The following is a 21,173-nucleotide window of genomic DNA, read 5'->3' as shown; positions in this document are numbered from 1 at the left end:
TGAAACACAGTGAAGTTTCGGAATACGGCATAAGCTAAGAAAATCCGAATGGCTTCCATTCTTGCAACTGGAGCAAAAGTTTCGTCGAAGTCAACACCAGGTTGTTGGCAATAACCCTTTGCAACTAGTCGAGCTTTGTTCCTTACTACTACTCCATTCTCATCCTTCTTGTTCTTGAAAATCCACTTTGTTCCAATAGGTTCATATTTTCTTAGATTTGGAACTAATCTCCATACTTTCAGTCTTTCAAATTGAGCATGTTCTTCTGGATCACGAAGAGCTTCAGAGACAGTTCTGGGTTCGATGTTGCTGAGAGAAAGTGCAACAAGACACTCATTTATTGAAGTACGAGTAGATACTCTGGCTTGTGGATCTCCAATAATTTGATCAGTAGGATGATTTTTCAACATACGTGACCATTTGCGATCATGAGAAAGAGGATCTTGTTGTTGAACATCTACATCATCATCATTAAAACCTGAGTTTTATTGAGAGATGGAATCATAGCTTGGTAGTACAGCTTCCTCGTAAGATGGATGATCGAAATCAAGTGGCACATACACATTTGGAGTGTTCATCGGATTGGTAGTCTGATTATATCGGATAGGTTGTTCTTGAACATTCACTGGAGAATAATTATCAGGAGAGGATTGAGAAGAAGAATCATTAGAAGAGGATGAAGAACTACTACTTGAAGAAATAGCATTTTGCTCATAAGAACTTGATGATGATTCATGATGGTTGTCAGGAACAAGATCATTGTTCGGAATTGGTTCAACGATATCTTGAGGTTCTGCATCATGAATCGGTTTGGAATTGTAGAATTCTTCAAAAAGAATATCTAAGTCATCACTTGTTGGAGCTGGAAACTTTTTGAATTTAGATGCGAAAGTAGAAGTCCTTGATGAAGTACTTGAAGCACTTGGATCATTACTTGTTGGTAGCAAACTTTCTTGCTCAAAGATCATGCCCGACATCTCATCAAACCAAACATTCATTGTTTCTTGAATTGTATTTGTTCGGCAATTGTAGATTCGGTAGGCAGTCGATGTCTTGGAATAACCAACAAAGTAACCTTCATCACCGTTCTTCTCGAACTTTCCAAGATTCTCCCGATCATTCAGAGTATAACAAACACACCCGAAGATATGAAAATAGTTGATGTTGGGTTTGCGTTTGTTAACAACCTCATATTGGAACGCTGATTGACAATGGACCGATTCTGAGTGTGACAAGTAGTGTCAACAGCTTCAGCCACATATTGGAAGGCAATTTGGAATAAGAAAGCATTGTTCTTGCAGCTTCCACTAGCGTTCAATTTCTCCTTTCAACGACACCGTTTTGTTGTGGGGTACGAACTGCAGAAAATTGGTGAATAATGCCTTTGGATTTACAAAATTCATCAAACACAGCATTTTTGAACTCAGTTCCGTTATCCAACTGGATGTAACGGACTGGAAGTTGAAGATTTACTTGAGTAGAAGTGATGAAATCGATTAAAATCTGAGTTATTTCATCTTTGGATGCAAGAAACTTGACCCAAGTATATCTTGAATAATCATCTCCAATAACCAAGATGTATCTCTTCCCATTTCGGCTTTGTACTTTCATCGGCCCACAAAGATCCATGTGAAGCAAGTGAAGAGGTGCTAATGAATTTGAAGATTTCTTCGGTTTATGAGAAACTCATTTAATCTTCCCAACAACACAAGAAGGACAGACATGCTCACTTTCATACTTATAGTCTGGCAAGCCTTCAACAAGATGCTTGTTGACCAAAGTATTGATGGTTGGAAAATTTAGGTGAGAAAGCCTTCAATGCCACAACCAAGAATTCTTTGATGTAGCTTTCGAAATGAGACAAATATTATCGGTTGGTTGGTTATCATCGAGATTGACGGTAAAAAGGTTATCATCGCGGTCGCCACACAGAATGTCAACTTCATCTAGAGTTTGGATTTAGCAAAGAGATTGTCGAAAAAGAACTTGAAGATTGTTGTCACAGAATTGTCCAACACTGAACAAGTTATGACTTAATCCTTCAACATAATGAACTTTCTTGATGACAATTCCATTGCGTTCAATGTCTCCATAACCTAATATAAGAGCGAAATTGTTGTTCCCAAATCGAACAGTTCCCAGGAATCGTTCGATAAAGTTCTTGAGCAAGGCTTTATTGCCAGTCTTGTGTTTTGAACACCCGGAATTGAGTATCCAAACACAGATGGTTATTTCCTGCAATCAAAGAAATTTAACCGATCTTAGGTACCCACTTGAAGACGGGTCCTTTGTGGTTAGTTAACACAGGTAGGGTATATGACTTAGGAAACGCATACAAACATGCTTTAGAATCAACATAAGCATTAATAAGCACATCATCAATAAGCACATTTGGATTAAACATACGAACATTAACACACGAATCAAAAGAAATGTGTCTACCAGCATTTAAACCATACACATGAGAACAAGAATTAACATTGTTTACAACATCACAAGGCCTAGCCTTCGCACCATTAACATTGTTTAACACAGAGGACTTAAAAGATAAATTGTTTGACTCAACAGAAACATGCTTCTTCTTACTAACAGCTTTTCTCCTTCGCCTTTTCTTCTTTTTATCAACATTAGTGAACTTCGGTACTAATGACTTAGCTACCCATTTAGTCTCACTAATTAAGCTCTTTCCACCTGTTGAATTGACACTAAGAAGATTAGAACGAGATTTTTGAAGCACTTTTATCTTTTTAGACTCTTCAGGAGGTGCAAAAACTTCTTGTTTCTTAGGTTTATCATGAGAAAACCAGCCATATCTATCCCTATACCTAGTTGCACCATTAGAAGTATCTCTAGTTAGCAAAACTGAGTTAGATTTAGACACTTTAGGTAATGGACTAGGTTGAGAGTTAGATGAAGAAACATTTGGATTGATTTTCAGAAGTTTCACTTTGTTGTACTTGATTTTGGGAATGGTCTCAACTTGTTTGGTTTTGACATACTTATCCGGGGTAGAACACTTTGTTTCTAACTTACTGGTTTTTGTGACGGTCTTTGGTTTAGTGTAAGGTGCCTTATTGCTGCGTGGATCGTAATAAGACGTGATTCGTTATGTCAAGAGTGCGGAATCCTCTTGAGATAACTAGATTGCTATTGCCTTTTGTTAATTAATAAGTAATTAATCAACCCAAGGAGATGCACAAGGCTTGTGGTTCGTGTAGAAGAACACACGAAGGAACAATTAACCTTAGCTCATAAATTCGTTAATAACTAACAAGGATTCGAAAATCATTAACCTAATTTCGTAGATTAGGTCTTGTATTTATACTAGTTAAGTATTGGATCGTGTGGGCTTAGGCCTTAATTACGTATTAGGCCCGAAACAATAAACAAACCGATCTGCCTCGTGCTCACGTCAGCATGAGGCTGATCCTTCATGCTGATGACGTCAGCACGAGGGACGACCCATATGTTCTTTGTTTGGCTTCGTTTGGCTCATACATAACATCCAATCATCGTTTAAGTGTTCTACGACACTTATAAACCTTGATTCTATGTTCTTGTACCTGCAAAACAATATATAACACACAAACAGAATACAAAACACAAACAGATATAATATTGAAGTTCAAACGTAATCATTAAATATCAACACAAGTTCTTATTTAAATGATTACACACAAGTTCCTAAAAAACACAAACGATAATCAAATCTATGTTGCGATTGTCACAACGAATTTGCATCTATAGACTCCCCCTTGACGATTGCAACTAGATCTCTTTAAAGTCTTCAAAACTTGAACTTCAAAGCTATCCGTTATATAAAAGTCTTGTGCTATTCGCATGAATTCTCTCTTGCAAACAATGTGCGAGAATGTTGCGATAGCGCCTTTCTTCAACTTTCCAAAAATCCACTGCTGAGCAAGGTGTATCCAAAAGTATTCTCTGATCACCTCTTGACAAATTGACAACCTGCATTGGATCATACATGCGTAGCAACATTTGTTTTTGTGAATCATCAACAAACATCTGTGCTTCGCCTGACTTGATATCTATTTGCCAAAATGTCATCTTTGTCAGCATATCTTGTTATAACACGATTTCTTCTCTGGATTTGATCTCAACAATGGCGGATCAAGTGTGTGTGTTCTTGGTGTGCTTAGTGTGTGTGTGATTTCTAGAGAGAGAGAGAGAGATTGGAACGAACTGAATTAAATGTATGTAAAAATGGATCAAAGGCTTATGATTTCTAAGGAGTTGAGGGTATTTATAGTTTAAATCTACAATTAAGCTAATTAACACTCCTAGTCCCTCAACCTTAGAAATCATTTCACCATGTCTTAACAACAACTAAGTCCACTAATTTAAATTATAATTTATCATTATATTTGGATTTCTAACATCCTCCCCCTTAGTGATATATTGTAATGAATGAAGTACGTGTTATTTTGGCTTGTAGGAATTAAGTTGATGAGCCCGATGGTAAAGACAATTGGTGTGATGAAACAAGTCTTTAAAGCTTTCTCATTGTCTCTGGAGAACTTGAATCAATCTTGGTCTTGGACTTCTTGAAGTTAAAACATGATGAAATTCTCAATGTTCTTTTTGAACAGAGAATAAAATGAATGAGTCTAGAAACTTTGTAAAATTGATGAACCATGAATCAGAGTTGTCTTTTGAAGTGTGGAAGGTATAAACTTGGCTTTGGTTCTTCAATCTTCGATTCTCGAATGAAAATTTGTTTTCTTGAAATGAAGTATCAATATGAAGTATCAATAACTTGTACTCTCCTCCTTGATTTGGAGCTTCTAGACCAAGTATTATCATATGACTTTGAAATCATGAATGAAATGTGTTGATGAAGACTCTTTCGAAGCTGTACTTCTTTGTCTTGAATCTTCCAATCAATCTTTCAACTTTTGTAGCTTTGATCTTTGTTATTTTGACTTAAACACCTTAGAGAGTAAACTTTTGATCAAAACTTGAATAAATTTCTTATGAAAAATCATGCTCCCCCTCAATTCATGAGTGTAAGCATTTTGAAGCATTTTTGGACATCATATCCTTATCTTTGTAATTATCTTTTTCAAGTCAAGAACTCCATTCTGAAAATGAACAACTCAAATTTGACAATCTGAGCTCAATTGACTGAAATTCCATTAAGTGCAAGTTTTCCCATCAATCCCATACACTAAATATTTTCTCTTATCTTTTATCTGTAACTTCCATACACTCACTACAACCTTCTTACTAACTCCGTGTTTGCACAAATCAAGCTCAGAGGTTTTCTTTCTCAATCAATCATAATCTATTTCTCCCCCTCATAATGACAAAGTTGGGAACCAATGTCATTATGCAAACATTGATTGATAAAACTAGATTTGCATGGAGAACTATCAAACGACAACACATCAACCCATTTCAATGGTCCCAATCCAAAGAATCCTAAGGGTACAAATCAAAATGTAAGGTTGAAGTTGTTGGTACAAACGTTATAGTATGGTGTTGGTGGTTTTTGTGTTTGTGGGATGAGAAATGAAAAACCGGATAAGGATGATCCGTTAACATGTTCAAAAATCAAAAAGATTAATGAAATGACCGATAGAAATGTATGACATTTTTCGGATTTCCTATGTATCATTGAAATATGCACAAAGCAAATTTTCTAACATAGTTTGGTCTTGTAGTTTTTCAACTACGAGATTGCTTCAAAGAATAGAAATCATGGTCAGTGTCACCTAAGGCGTTCGATAACCACAATCTATTATCCTTAAAGACTTTTTAGGAAACATCCGAGGTAACTGATAGACGTCTCGTTCACTCAATAATCACATAAGTGTAATTATGAGACCTACGTTCAATGTTGGAAAAGATATTAGCATTGGTAGGATTTCCATTTGATCATAGTGGAATAGCAATTAAGATATCACTACAAATGTTCCTGCTATATCACATAGATATGCAATAATATCACAAAGATATGACTCAAATGTGTCTTAAGATAATGAATAAGGATCAAATTAATGATCAAGCAAGATAGCTCTAGACACAACGTGATGAAATGAAGTTGGGGACCGGAGCAGAGTGTCGCCCTTATTAAATATCAACATCTTCCAAATGAAAGTCAATAGAAATGCGAAAATCTCCGTGAGAAATGAAACAAGTATTTGTTAAGAAACACTTGAGTGGTCAGGTAAAGATGTGCATCGCTTCATTGGGTCCATGAAGTCTTAATCAAGATATCAACAAATGTCATCTGATATAAATGTGTTTTACCCGGCGATTTTGAGAAATTTAGGGAAGGGTGTCATTTCTTTTAATCCTTTTCGACTTTACTCCCTCCATCCTATTTGCACGAAACCATCATCTCTCAATATACCCTTACAATCTAAAGAAGGAATTGAATACTCCGGGGTTAGAACTTATCGGTGATGATGAAGTTCATGGAGTGAATGAATCTCTCAAGTGCAAACTAAACATCGAACTTCAATTGATGAGAATCATTTGAAAATCATCAAATGTGTGTAAGTGAATGATTTGAAAACACATTTGAAGTTTTGAAATCACAAACTCCCCCTTAATCTATGCAAAGGTAGATCTTAAAAGTTTTTCATAGAAAGGTAGAGCAAAAATTGGTTTTTGTGAAGTCAAATAGAGTAAAATTTTTGTTGTGATATATACATGGAAAAAAAAATTAAGAGTCTAAAAGTGAACAAGATTTTAAGAAACACAAAGTTTTGCGTCAACAACAATGTTCATAGTAAGACTACTAGGGAATACACAAAGGCGTTCAATCCTTCGCATCTTACATCAACAAGTTTGATGCAAATAAAACATTTAGCACAAATTTAACTCAATCAATTGTTCACGATGAGACAACTAGAGAGTACACAAAGGCGTTCAATCTGTCGCTTCTCATATCAATAATTGAGAGTAACAAAATCTTTTGATAAGAAAAATAATAATTTTGAAAATAAATAAAACTTTTTAAGAACGGGTTATACATAGAGTATGTATAAGCCATTTTGAAATAAATAAATCGTTTAAGCACGGGTTACATACAGAGAATATGTAAACCATTAAAATATAAATAACACTATAAAGCCCGGGTTACATACAGAGTATATGTAAGCCACTAAAATAAAGGGAAAAAAAATAAAGAAAATCTTTTTGTTATTTTTCAAAATTTTATATTTTTGTATTCGATTTTTGTCTTTTCAAATTTTGTATTTTGGTTTTCAAGAATGTATCAAGAACAAAATAAGTTAAGGTTCAAGATTTAACATGCCAAGCTTAGAGATAAGAAAGTTAAATCTTTTCTCATCTAATGGTTTAGTGAACAAATCTGCAAGTTGGTAGTCAGTTCCCACAAAGTAGAGTTCGATGTCAGCTTTCTCAATATGATCTTTGAGAAAATGATATCTCACATCTATATGCTTTGATCGAGAGTGGTTTACTGAGTTGACTGCAATAGCAATGGCACTTTGAGAGTCACAATAGATGGGAATATGATCATATTTCAGACCATAATCGGTAAGCTGAGTCTTCATCCATAACCCTTGAGCACAAAAACTAGCCGCAGCCACATATTCAGCTTCGGCTGTTGATGGTGACACACAGTTTTGTTTCTTGGAAGACCAACTCACAATTTTATCACTCAAAAATTGTAAAGTACCGGAAGTTCTCTTGCGATCAAGCTTACAACCTGCATGATCTGCATCTGAATAGGCAGTTAAATTGAATCCAGTATCCTAGGATACCAAAGACCTAAGTTGGGTGTACCCTTCAGATAACGAAACATTCGTTTCACAGCTTGAAAATGTAAATCAGTTGGAGCAGCTTGATACCTAGCACACATACATGTTGCAAACATTATATCTGGGCGAGATGCTGTAAGATACAACAATGAACCAATCATACTTCTATATCTCTTTTGGTCAAATGGTTTCCCATTTTTATCAGCATTAATACTTGTACGAGCAGCCATTGGAGTTGAAATTGAAGAACAAGTAGTCATATCAAACTTTTTCAACATGTCATGAATATACTTACCTTGTGATATGAAAATACCATTTGGTAGTTGTTTGATTTGAAGACCCAAAAAGTAGTTCATTTCCCCAATCATGCCCATTTCAAAATGATTAACCATTAGAGATGAAAAGTTTCGGCAATATGTTTGACTGGTTGACCCAAAGATAATGTCATCAACATATATTTGGAAAAGAAGAACATGCTTACCTTGTTTGCGAATGAACATGGTAGGGTCAATTGTGCCTTTGGTAAAGCAACCTCTAATCAAGAAAGTAGATAAGGAATCATACCATGCTCGGGGTGCTTGCTTAAGACCGTAGAGAGCCTTGTCTAACCTGTAGACATGGTTTGGCCTTTTGGGATCAACAAAACCTTCTGGTTGTTCAACGTAAACTTTTTCTTTGAGATCACCATTCAAGAAAGTTGTCTTCATATCCATTTGAAACACAGTGAAGTTTCTGAATGCGGCATAAGCTAAGAAAATCCGAATGGCTTCCATTCTTGCAACTGGAGCAAAAGTTTCGTCGAAGTCAACACCAGGTTGTTGGCAATAACCCTTTGCAACTAATCGAGCCTTGTTCCTTACTACCACTCCATTCTCATCCTTCTTATTCTTGAAAATCCACTTTGTGCCAATAGGTTCATCTTTTCTTGGATTTGGAACTAATCTCCATACTTTTAGTCTTTCAAACTGAGCGAGTTCGTCTTGCATAGCTTTAACCCATTTTGGATCTCGAAGAGCTTCAGAAACAGTTTTGGGTTCAATGTCGTTAAGAGAAAATGCAACAAGACACTCATTCACTGAAGTACGAGTAGTTACTCCGGCTTGTGGATCTCCAATAATTTGATCTTTAGGATGATCTTTTCGCATATGTGACCATTTGCGATCATGAGGAAGAGGATCTTGTTGATTGATATCAACATCATCATCATTAAAACCAGAGTTTTGCTGAGAGATGGAATTATAGCTTGGTAGAACAGCTTCCTCGTAGGATGGATGATCGAAATCAAGAGGCACATATACATTTGGAGTGTTCATCGGATTGGTAGTCTGGAAATCAAGAGTCACATATACATTCACTGGAGAAGAATTATCAGGAGAGGATTGAGAAGAAGAATCATTAGAAGAGGATGAAGAACTACTACTTGAAGAAATAGCATTTTGCTCAGATGATTCATGATGGTTGTCAGGAACTAGATCATTGTTCGGAATTGGTTCAACGATATCTTGAGGTTCTAAATCATGAATCGGTTTGGAATTGTAGAATTCTTCGAAAAGAATATCTAAGTCATCACTTGTTGGAGCTGGAAACTTTTTGAATTTAGATGCGAAAGTAGAAGTCCTTGATGAAGTACTTGAAGCACTTGGATCATTACGTGTTAGTAGCAAACTTTCTTGCTCAAAGATCATGCCCGACAACTTATCAAACCAAACATTCATTGTTTCTTGAATTGTATTTGTTCGGCGATTGTAGATTCGGTTGGCAGTCGATGTCTTGGAATAACCAACAAAGTAACCTTCATCACCTTTCTTCTCGAACTTTCCAAGATCCTCCCGATCATTCAGAGTATAACAAACACACCCGAAGATATGAAAATAGTTGATGTTGGGTTTGCGTTTGTTAACAACCTCATAAGGAGTCTTCTCGAAACGCTGATTGACAATGGACCAATTCTGAGTGTGACAAGTAGTGTCAACAGCTTCAGCCCACATATTGGAAGGCAATTTGGAATAAGCAAGCATTGTTCTTGCAGCTTCCACTAGCGTTCGATTTCTCCTTTCAACGACACCGTTTTGTTGTGGGGTACGAACCGCAGAGAATTGGTGAGTAATGCCTTTGGATTTACAAAATTCATCAAACACGGCGTTTTTAAACTCAGTTCGTTATCCGAACAGAAGTAACGGACTGGAAGTTGAAGATTTACTTGAGTAGAAGTAATGAAATCGATCAAAGTTTGAGTTGTTTCATCATTGGAGGCAAGAAACTTGACCCAAGTATATCTTGAATAATCATCAACAATAACTAAGATGTATCTCTTCCCATTTCGGCTTTGTACTTTCATCGGCCCACAAAGATCCATGTGAAGCAAATGAAGAGGTGCTATTGAATTTGGAGATTTCTTAGGTTTATGAGAAGCTCGTTTAATCTTCCCAACAACACAAGAAGGACACACATGCTCACTTTCATACTTATAGTCTGGCAAGCCTTCAACAAGATGCTTGTTGACCAAAGTATTGATGGTAGGAAAATTTAGGTGAGAAAGCCTTCTATGCCACAACCAAGAATTCTTTGATGTAGCTTTCGAAATGAGACAAATATTATCGGTTGGTTGGTTATCACCGCGGTCGCCACACAAAATGTCAACTCCATCTAGAGTTTGAACTTTGCAAAGAGATTGTCGAAAAAGAACTTGAAGATTGTTGTCACAGAATTGTCCAACACTAAACAAGTTATGAGGTAATCCTTCAACATAGTGAACTTTCTTAATGACAATTCCATTGCATTCAATATCACCATAGCCTAAGATAGGAACGAAACTGTTGTTACCAAATCGAACAGTTCCGATGAATCGTTCGATAAAGTTCTTGAGCAATGCTTTATTGCCAGTCATGTGTTTTGAACACCCGGAATCGAGTATCCAAACACAGATGGTTATTTCCTGCAATCAAATAGAATTAACCGACTTTAAGTACCCACTTGAAGACGGGTCCTTTGTGGTTAGTTAACACAGGCAGGGTATATAACTTAGGAAGCGCATACAAACATGCTTTAGAATCAACATAAGCATTAATAAGCACATCATCAATAAGCACATTTGGATTAAACATACGAACATTAACACACGAATCAAAAGTAACGTGTCTACCAGCACTTAAAAGATAAATTGTTTGACTCAACAGAAACATGCTTCTTTTTACTAACAACTTTTCTCCTTCGCCTTTTCTTCTTTTTATCAACATTAGTGAACTTAGGTACTAATGACTTAGCTACCCATTTAGTCTCACTAATTAAGCTCTTTCCACCTGTCGAATTGACACTAAGAAGATTAGAACGAGAGTTTTGAAGCACTTTTATCTTTTTAGACTCTTTTGGAGGTGCGGAAACTTCTTGTTTCTTAGGTTTATCATGAGAAAACCAGCCATATCTATCCCTATACCTAGTTGCACCATTTGAAGCATCCCTAGTTAGCAAAACTGAGCTAGATTTAGACACTTTAGGTAATGAACTAGATTGAGAGTTAGATGAAGAAACATTTGAATTGATTTCCAGAAGCTTTACTTTGTTGTATTTGATTTTGGGAATGGTCTCAACTTGTTTAGTTTTGACATGCTTTTCCAGGGTAGGACACTTTGTTTTTAACCACTTTTTTTTTAACTTATTGATTCTTGGTTTTGTGACAGTCTTTGGTTCAGTCTTGACAAGTTTTGGAATAACTCGTTTCTTTGAATAATATGAAGTTGGATCTTTGGAAAACAATTTTGAAGATTCCTCTTTTGATTCAACTTTGATTTTGGTAGATTCAATCTTTTTCTCAGTTTCAGAATCAAAAGCATATTCTCCCTCCATGAATTTATCAAAATCATATTTTGTGAAAGGTTTGACCGAAGAGATTTTTGAAAAATCAGGAATCTTGGTATCCAACTTCACACTATGGGTAGTCTCAGGAATTAGATCAACTTGAACTGACACATCTTTGGTTTCACAAGAACTTAGAGTAGAAGTATCAACACCTATACTAGCACTAAGCTTAGGGTGAACAACTAACTCTTCAAGAGAATCACAAGTGAAAAACCTATAGTAGTACCATATCAAAACTAAACTATGTGCAAGTTCGTCATTAGATAAATCAGTTTGCAGATAATCATCAGCTATAGTAGCAGCAGTTTGACATGAACACTCAAGAGAATCAGTCAAGGTCTGGGTGGAGGAATCAGTAGATGAAACACAAGTAGTCTGAGTGGAATGGTCTACTTCAGCACTTAGATTAGTTTGAGTAGAAACATTCACACAAACTTTCTTGGTGTCTACATCAATTAATTCATTCTCTGAACTTTGATTTTGAGATTTGAGATGATCAATGACTTGTTGTTGAGAATTCACCTTTTGTTGTAAACCTTCTATTTCTTTTTCCAAAATTGTGGATGGAACATACATTTTAGTAGGTTTAGGTGAAATACCAATTGACTCTTGGTTTTGAAAATTTGATGCTATTTCTTCTAATTTGAAAATTGAAGATTCTTTAAAATTACAGGAAGCATTTATAGCATCATAGTTTACCAAAAATTTAGTTTGAGGTATTTTCTCAACATCATCAGTCTCAAATTCGTCATCCAGTGGACGAATAAATTGTTGTACCATACCAAGGCGAAGAAATTTTTCATCATGCAGAGGTTCAATTTGGTTTTTTGCCTTTTGTAATGGAGTGATATTCTCAAATCCCAACCCATGAAGAAGTTCCGATTTGTCAATTTTCAACTTGTTGAAATAAGCGGTAAAATCCAAAAGAGGGTTTTGTTCAACTTTATATAACTTCTCTTGATAAAAAAGTATATTCTTTTTGAATTCCTCAATTTGGTTTTTAAGATTTTCAATCTCAACACCTTTCAAAAAACAAGTATGATTTAAATCAGAAATCTTTCTTTCTAGTTCAACATTGTTTGGTTTGGATCCTTGAAGCTTTTTATTAAGAATATCAACATTCATTTGTCTAGCATTTGCTCGAAGCCACTCATTGGTCTTTTGAATTTCAATATCTTGATTGGCTTTTTCAAGATCATGAATGGTCTTTTCAAGATTGTGACATTTATGTAATAACTTAGAATCAGGAGAAGCATTCAACTCACATTCTTTAACCAACATTTGATCTTTGTATGTTTGAAAATTTTGTTTAATAGTATCATAATCAAAAAGTAATTTTGAATGTTCTTCAAAGAGTTTTGAAAATTCACTTTTAGAAAATGAAAAACTATTTTTCAACTTCTTATTTTTGTTGGATAAAGACGTGATATGAGTTGTCAAATTTGATAAAGCTAAATCAAACGACTCTTTATCTTTAACTATTGAAAAAGCAGAGTGTAGATTTACCTCATCATCCGGGTACTCATCATCAGTGCTTTCAGCCTCAAAAGCTTTGTCCTTGGCCAACCACACTATGAAACACACATTTGCAGAGAGATCTTCATCTTCATCATCCGAGAGCAACAGCCATTTGTCATCTTCAGCAAGTAATGCATGACCGGCTTCCACTTGCTTTGCCAACAACATCTTCTGCTTGTAGTACTCATAGTTCCACTTACGAGGTTGCTTGCAATCAATTGCAAAATGACCAGGATTTCCACAATTGTAGCACTTTTTATCAAAAGCTTTACCCTTCTCAACAACTTGTTTGTCACAACCTTCAACTTTCTTTTCAACATGCTTGGATCCACTTTATTCACCTTAACCATTATTCTTAGAATGATAGTATTCCTTCTTGGGAAATGCACTTGTGGAAGAAGTGCGGAGATTATTGTTTGTTGGCCTCGCTTTGTAGAACTTTTTCTTGAAGTGCTTGGTAACTGCGGCAAGAGCTTGATATAATTCGTCAGAAACACCATCTCTTGGAGCCAACATATCATCTCCCTCCTCATCAGACGAAGAAACAACTACCATTTGCCTTTTAAGAGCTTCAGAAACCTTCTTTTCAACAACTAATGCCAAAGGATCAGAAGATACAACTTCTGGCATTTTGTTTGATGAAGCTTTGTTTAGGACTTGATGTTCATTGAGTTTGAAGGATTCATGAAGATTATGGATGGAGAACTTGGCCAGATTTTGATGTTGCTTAATCTGAGTTTCATAATCTTCCCACTCAGAACTAAGAGCATTGATGAATTTGATGTTTAACTCAATCTCTGATTTCTTGACATTGTTCTTCCTATGTTCATTTATGACATTGCAAAATCTACATTAGACAACCTCTAGAGATTCATTTGGCAATTTGCTGAAGTTGTCAAACTCAGTCAATACATTTGTCAATCTAATTGTTGAAGTTAGGTCAGATCCTTCCATTTGTCTTGCCACCTCATCCCATATCTCCTTGGCTGTATCATAAGAATCAACAGAACCATAGATTTCATCTAGTAGTGCTTTGTATAAGCATGATCTAGCTCTGTTATCTACAGTTGTTCGATCTTTTTGTTCAGCATTCAAAAGATCAAGAGTGAGTATTGCACCAGTAGTGGGATGACGATGAACTGCAAGTCCATTAAGAATGGAATCTTTAAGTAGGTGACCATTTGGTTGACATTCCACATAGTCCATGAATCTTTTCTTCCATAGTCCATAAGAACCACGGTAGAGAACTGGAGGTCTTGTATCTGAACCTAAAGCCAATGCTTCACGAGAAGCCATTTGAAGTTGATTTGATTTGAAAAGATATTTGAATTAAGATTTGAAGAAACTGGGAAACGAAACGATCTTGGATGAGATCGTCCTAGAAGATCGTCTTGACAGGAGATCGTCTTAAGTGAAAGACAGTTGAGACGATTTGAATGAGATCGTCTTGGAAACTTTGAGTGAAATTTGGTTAAGTATTGAAAATGAAATTGAAATTGAGTTAATTTGTTGAAAATAAATGAAATGAAATGAATTGAAACGATCTTGAGAGAATTGTTTTGGAATTTGGAAATGAAACGGTCTTAATGAAGATCGTCTTGGGTTTTGATGACTTGTGAAAATTTTCTAAGTATTTTTGAGAAAAATGGACAAAGTTTTAGTATGAAATGGAATGAAAGAAATTTGAGCAAACCAATCAATAAGATCAGTTACCCAGGAATTGTGTGATTCCCAATCACAATGACTTCAAATGTTCAACCAAACCACAACACCTTGCACAAGAAACTGAGACGATCTTGTCAGGATCGTCTTGTGTTTCAAGAAGCTGAGACGATCTTGTCAGGATCGTCTTGGCTTTCTGTCACAAAAACTTAACAATTTTCAAATACTTTTAAGTATTTGAATTGACCAAACCGATCCTTACGGATTAGTTAGCCACAAACAAACACTTAACCTCACAACCACTTGCTAGAACGATCTTGAGGAGATCGTCCTACAAGACACAAAGCACAAAGTATGAGAAATGAATAATTAAGCACTGAGACGATCTGAGAAAGATCGTCCTAGTGAAGATCGTCTGGAGGTCATCTTCTTCATCACAATAGTTTACAAAAACTCCATTGATGACTTTTAAAGCTTCAATATCTTTCGAATTACTTGGAGTTAGAACTTGAAATCACTTGCAAAATGTTTGTAATCACGTCCGCAACAAATCCTTGAACAAAATTCAGCTAATAACACAACAGAATCAAAATCCAAATTTTGAGCGCCAAAAACCAAAAATTCAATCTTGAGAATTCGATTGAATTGGAACGTAAAACTTGACAGCATTGTGTTTTGAGCTATGAGGAATCTATTGGTGAACAAAAATTGATGATTTTATGTGTTTTAATCGATGAAAAATGATGAAACAAGGGACGGTATGAAAAACGGTTTTTGATATGAATTTGGATGAAAATTGAGATCAAAATCAGTTATGGATCGATATCAAAGTAATGTTTTGCTCTGATACAACATGTTATAACACGATTTCTTCTCTGGATTTGATCTCAACAATGGCAGATCAAGTGTGTGTTCTTGGTGTGTTTAGTGTGTGTGTGATTTCTAGAGAGAGAGAGAGAGAGATTGGAATGAACTAAATTAAATGTATGTAAAAATGGATCAAAGGCTTATGATTTCTAAGGAGTTGAGGGTATTTATAGTCTAAATCTACAATTAAGCTAATTAACACTCCTAGTCCCTCAACCTTAGCAATCATTTCACCATGTTTTAAGAACAACTAAGTCCACTAATTTAAATTACAATTTATCACTATTTTTGGATTTCTAACATATCTTGATCCATTTGATAGCAGGAACCTTCTTAATACATTTAATCCTTCGTTGTTTAAAACGAAATGTGCCGTCTGGATTCTTAATCTTCTTCAAGGGTGTTGGCTTTATCAACCTTTCTTCTGGCTTCAGACCTCTATCACTGAAATACTTAATTCTTTCATCTCTGAATCTATTCGAGTAGAAATCTGCAAGTCCATTGCTCTGAAGATTAACGAACTAGCGTCTTCCCAAATCTATCATGTCAGAATCACTAAGAGAGTGGAAGTGTCTTTGACTTATTGACATGTACTGGCATCCCTCCTTTCTCTTGATAATAAACAATTTGATTCTGTGATCATAGAACCAACTTTGTATCACTGAGAAGTATTTGGGTGCATCCTTGTCTGAGATATATTTCCAAAACATTGATGGTTTATATGTATCACGTATCATCAAACCACTATGTCCTCTATAACCTTGAATTAGTCTATTAACAATAAACTCATGATCTTGTTGCACCGGAGGTATATTAAATCTTCCAAGATCAACCTCTCGTGTAGCATCTATATTCCAGTATAGATCAAAAATATTATCATGTCCTTCATCAACTATATTTGCATATACAGCAAACCTCAAACTTGCAGCATTCTTAGGTTCATCTGGACTATCTCTGATTGGATTGAGATTGAGATGTTCCACTTCAGCTATTGGTACAACTTGAATGACTTCATCTTCATTAAAGACACGATCAAAGTCATAAGGTGTCTCAAGCAACCTTTTTCTATCAGCTTCTGAAGTAATGAACTCTCCTTCTTCCATATCTCCATCATCGATACTTTCTAGATCTTCTTCAGCATCAAGATCGTCCAATGCACCTATCCTTTGAAGCTTATCTGCAATTCAAATGATTTACATATACAAAGATAAAGAACATAAATTATAAGTCAAGACATAATAAAATAGTATAAATACATAAAAGAAATTAAAATAAATAATACTATATCATAAATATAATGCAACAATTACATTAATATATATCTTATAATCTTTATTTATTTTAACTTACAACAATAATATTATATCATATATAATAATGTAACAAATACATTCATATTTATCTTATAATGATTACAAAAACAAAAATCATTAGCACTAAGGTTCATAATCCGAATCTGAATCCGAATCTGACTTTGACTCTAAAGATGTATGAGTTAACCCTGACTGTTCTTTCATTTGATCCCTAAGTGATCCTGGATCATAATAATTATCATAATCCATAATCTTTGCTCTAGCTCTTATATGAGCTTGTGGATCATATCCCAATCTCTTTTCTAGTCTATGCACAATTAAAGGGTGCAAATCTGATTCTGTAGAGGCATTGGTAGTAGAATCAGTCTTAGTTGACTCACTATCCTGAGTATATTTTCCTTTGCTAAGATTTTCTTTTTCTATATGATTATGAGGATCATTCACTATCTCCCTTTCTATTCTATCAGAATTAGAATCGGAGTTACCTGAATTGGAATCTTCCCCATCATCATTGTTATCTGGATCATCAGGATCTGCATCTAGAGCGGTCATCACAGCTTTGCCTTTATCTTGAGTCCTAGAAGTACTAAAACCAGTTGTACCAGCAATCTCTGACTCTCTTTTTCTTGATGACTCCCCCTGAATATCTGCAGTCTCTGTATCCATAGCATCACCAGTAGTATCTTGACCTAGACTTCTATTCTCTGGCTTACCAACATCTGGTTGTGCTTGATTAGGACCTTGAGCTGGATCTTGATCTTCATGATCATCATCTCTTGACTTACTTGCTAGCTCATCATCCTTACAACCACTCTTATCTCCCCCTTGAGCCAAGAATTGGTCAAGTCTAGAACCAAGAGAATGAACAAGAGTTGTCATCATGTTCATCTCTTCCTGATGCTTAGCAGCTTGGAGCTTTAGCTGACTCTCCAAAGCTGTGACCCTCATCTCCAACATCTTCTTCTCTGAAAACAAACGACTCAGCTGCACTTGAACTGGAGCAACTGGACGTGACGTAGAAGCAACATCAGATGTAGAGGCCTGAGGTGGCATCGTAGCTTCAAATGAAGGCATACGAGCACTAAAAGTTCCTGTGGGAGGCATCTGTGGTCTTTGCAGAGGAGCCAACAGACGTCCCATGATTGTAGAAACAGGAACTGTAGCCTGAATAGGAGCAGACGAAGGCCTAGGAGCAACAAGAGTCGGCTCTGGCTCTTGACAAACTGTAGACTCCGGAACAATTGGAATCGTAACAGTTGTAGCCTTCTCTCCCCAATAACAACATCAGAAGCAGAAGCAGCAGACACAGAAACATGAACATCAGAAACTGAAGCTCTTAAAGCAGCAACCAATGGAGTATCACCAACAGAAGGTGCATGAGACCTCTCCATGGCTTCATTATAAGCAGCAAATTCTCTATCAACTTCAGCTTGAGATCTTGCATGTCTTTTTCTTCGCTTCGGCAACCTCTCTTCCTTTTCTTCATCTTCTGAATCCTCAACAACATTAACCGGGACTTCAGAAGGACCCACATCAACATCAACTGGAGCAGAGGTAGAAGTAGAAACTCCAGTAAATGGTGGTACAAGATTTGTAGGATCATCAATATCCTCCATGAGAGCATCCATATCTGAATCATGCTCTAGAGCTCTAGCATACAGAGGAACATCATTAAGTCCCTCAAACTGATCAACTCGTTCTTCATGAGGATCTTCTCGAGCCTGGTCATCACCAGCAGCAGCAACGGGTTCTTCATCTTCCCAACCTTGTCTGGGTGCAACATAGTTAGGATTGATCAAGTGTCCGAACAATGATGGATTATCAACATGTATCGGATGATCTCTACCCGACAAGTGCTTCAAACTTTCAACAAATGCCTTATAAGTAAGACGACCTAAAGTGAACGTAGGATCGTCAAATGGCAAATCAGCTGCAAAGTGACGAATTAATCTTCATCACAAATCTTGGAAACAGAAAGAATTTCTTGTCTGTACCAAATGACCTCAACTGCTTCTCCAAAGTATCAAAAATGTACTGAGAAAAGCTATATGGCTTGTTCAGCACTAAGGCAACCATCTGAGAAGCATTCTGAATATTCATCTGGTCATAGCCTGTACTCCGATGACTAATGGCCCTCAACAAATAGTAAGCAAGAAGCTTCCATTTGCCACGAAGATGATTCCTGAAGTATGGGTGAGAAGTAGCTCCAGTATACCCCATACGACATAGAGTACCGTCGTAGAATTTCTCAGATGACCTTGCTCTATCTCGATATCACCCAAGTGTAATATCGTCCGTAAGTCTCCAGCCGAAAATGAGAATGAACGTCCTCCAACAGTAGTGCGAATGTATGTATGAGCAACCATCTGCACTGAACGTGCTGAGTTCCAAAACTCCCGAATGAGACTATTCACCAACGGAGGGTTCTCTGTTACTGCAAAATGAACACGAGAACGTGCAAGAAATTGTAGGACACCGTGAAACTCCGAAGTGCACCCCGTCTGTGTAATGCTGAGATCGAATGCAGCATTGTGCTCCTTGACAAACACACGAGCGTTATTACCTTGTCCTGCCATACCTGCACAAAAACAGACAAAAACGACAAGAAAGACAAACGTTAGAATAAATGAAATTAAAAATAGGGTTTTGGCTCGTCTGCTGCGTGATGACGTCATCATGAGGAGGATATCCTTCGTCGTGATGTCAGCACTAGCCAAGCATGAACCCAGAAACACGAAGTACAAAACATCTCCATATGATGTTAAAATTAATCTAAAACATCATCGTGGAATTGTTTATGGTTCGTGTATGCCCAGAAAAACTAAAAATTGAAACGAATTCAATATAGATGAGCATGAAGTGGATGTTCTTCGTGTTCTTCATCTGCTTCGTGTGAATAGTAAACAAAACACAAATTATTTTGATTAATCTTGATTTAACACTTGTTTACTTAAGGTTTTGTTCGATTTAACATGTTTAAACATCAATTAGTCTAATTTTAAGTCCAATTTAAGTCCAATTCATCAAAAATCAAAGATCTAATTCATGGTTCGTCTGAGTTACTGTTCACGCGAGGTAAAATCGAAAATCGGGCATTATAACGACTCGTAATCGTTAATTCTTATAGTCAAAACATCAATCAATCATCCTAGATTGGAATTATACCAACAAATCTGGATGAATAACACGAAGAAAGAAGGAATCGATTGAAGTAGGAAGCGAATGAATAGTTGAAATATCAAAAATTTACTTGAAACATATTCAAAAATATTTTGACTTATCAATTTTCAAAATCATTTCATTTTTTACATTAAACAACTTATGTATTAATTAAAAAATCCATAAACATTTATACCATAAGCAACAAGACTTATATAATTCACTGCTTATAAAATCTCTCGTGCAATAAGAACTAGTTTGACACACAAACTGACACTTATTACAAAAATAAAAAATAAAATACTAAGCTACTTTATTTATTTACAAGAAATTCTAAGTTTCTGCAGATTAGATCAGATTAGCATTTACATAAGTCTGCAAGTGAGAAATAATTCTCTTATTATTAGTTATGAACAGTGACCCAACCACGATTACCGGTATATTTGTCCTCTTAAACACTCGGTACTTCTAGTTTCCTTTGAAGTATGACACTTTCGACATACCCTGGCCAAGGACAGTCACCATGTAACCCGAGTAGCCTAATATGCCATTGAATAGTTTGCGAACTTATGTGACCCACATTCAGATATACTTCCGTAATCGATACAAGCACTAAGATAACATATTCAATATATATTCAAAAAGACATAGTTTGCTGCAGTCAAATGTGACTCTTTCGAACTAGCTTGAAATCTAGCACAAAGACAAATGGCGAACATGATATCTGGACGCGAAGCAGTCAGACACATCAATGAGCCGATAATAGCACGATAATAAGTTGCATCCACAAGTTCATCTTTCGGATCAAGAACTCCCAAACCATGATTTTGCTGAATAGGAGTACCATATGTCTTGGACTCTAGCATTTGAAACCTCTCCAAGATGTCATCGACATACTTAGATTGGTGAATATAGAATCCATCTTTCATTTGATCTACTTGTAGTCCGAGGGAAAATTGTAATTCCCCCATAGCACTCATTTCAAATACATTTTTCATGCTCATTTCAATCTCTTTGCACATCTTTATATTAAATGAACCAAAAA

Source organism: Erigeron canadensis, chromosome 9, assembly GCF_010389155.1.
Source record: "Erigeron canadensis isolate Cc75 chromosome 9, C_canadensis_v1, whole genome shotgun sequence".
Taxonomy (NCBI): Eukaryota; Viridiplantae; Streptophyta; class Magnoliopsida; order Asterales; family Asteraceae; genus Erigeron; species Erigeron canadensis.
This window is presented reverse-complemented; position numbering follows the sequence as displayed.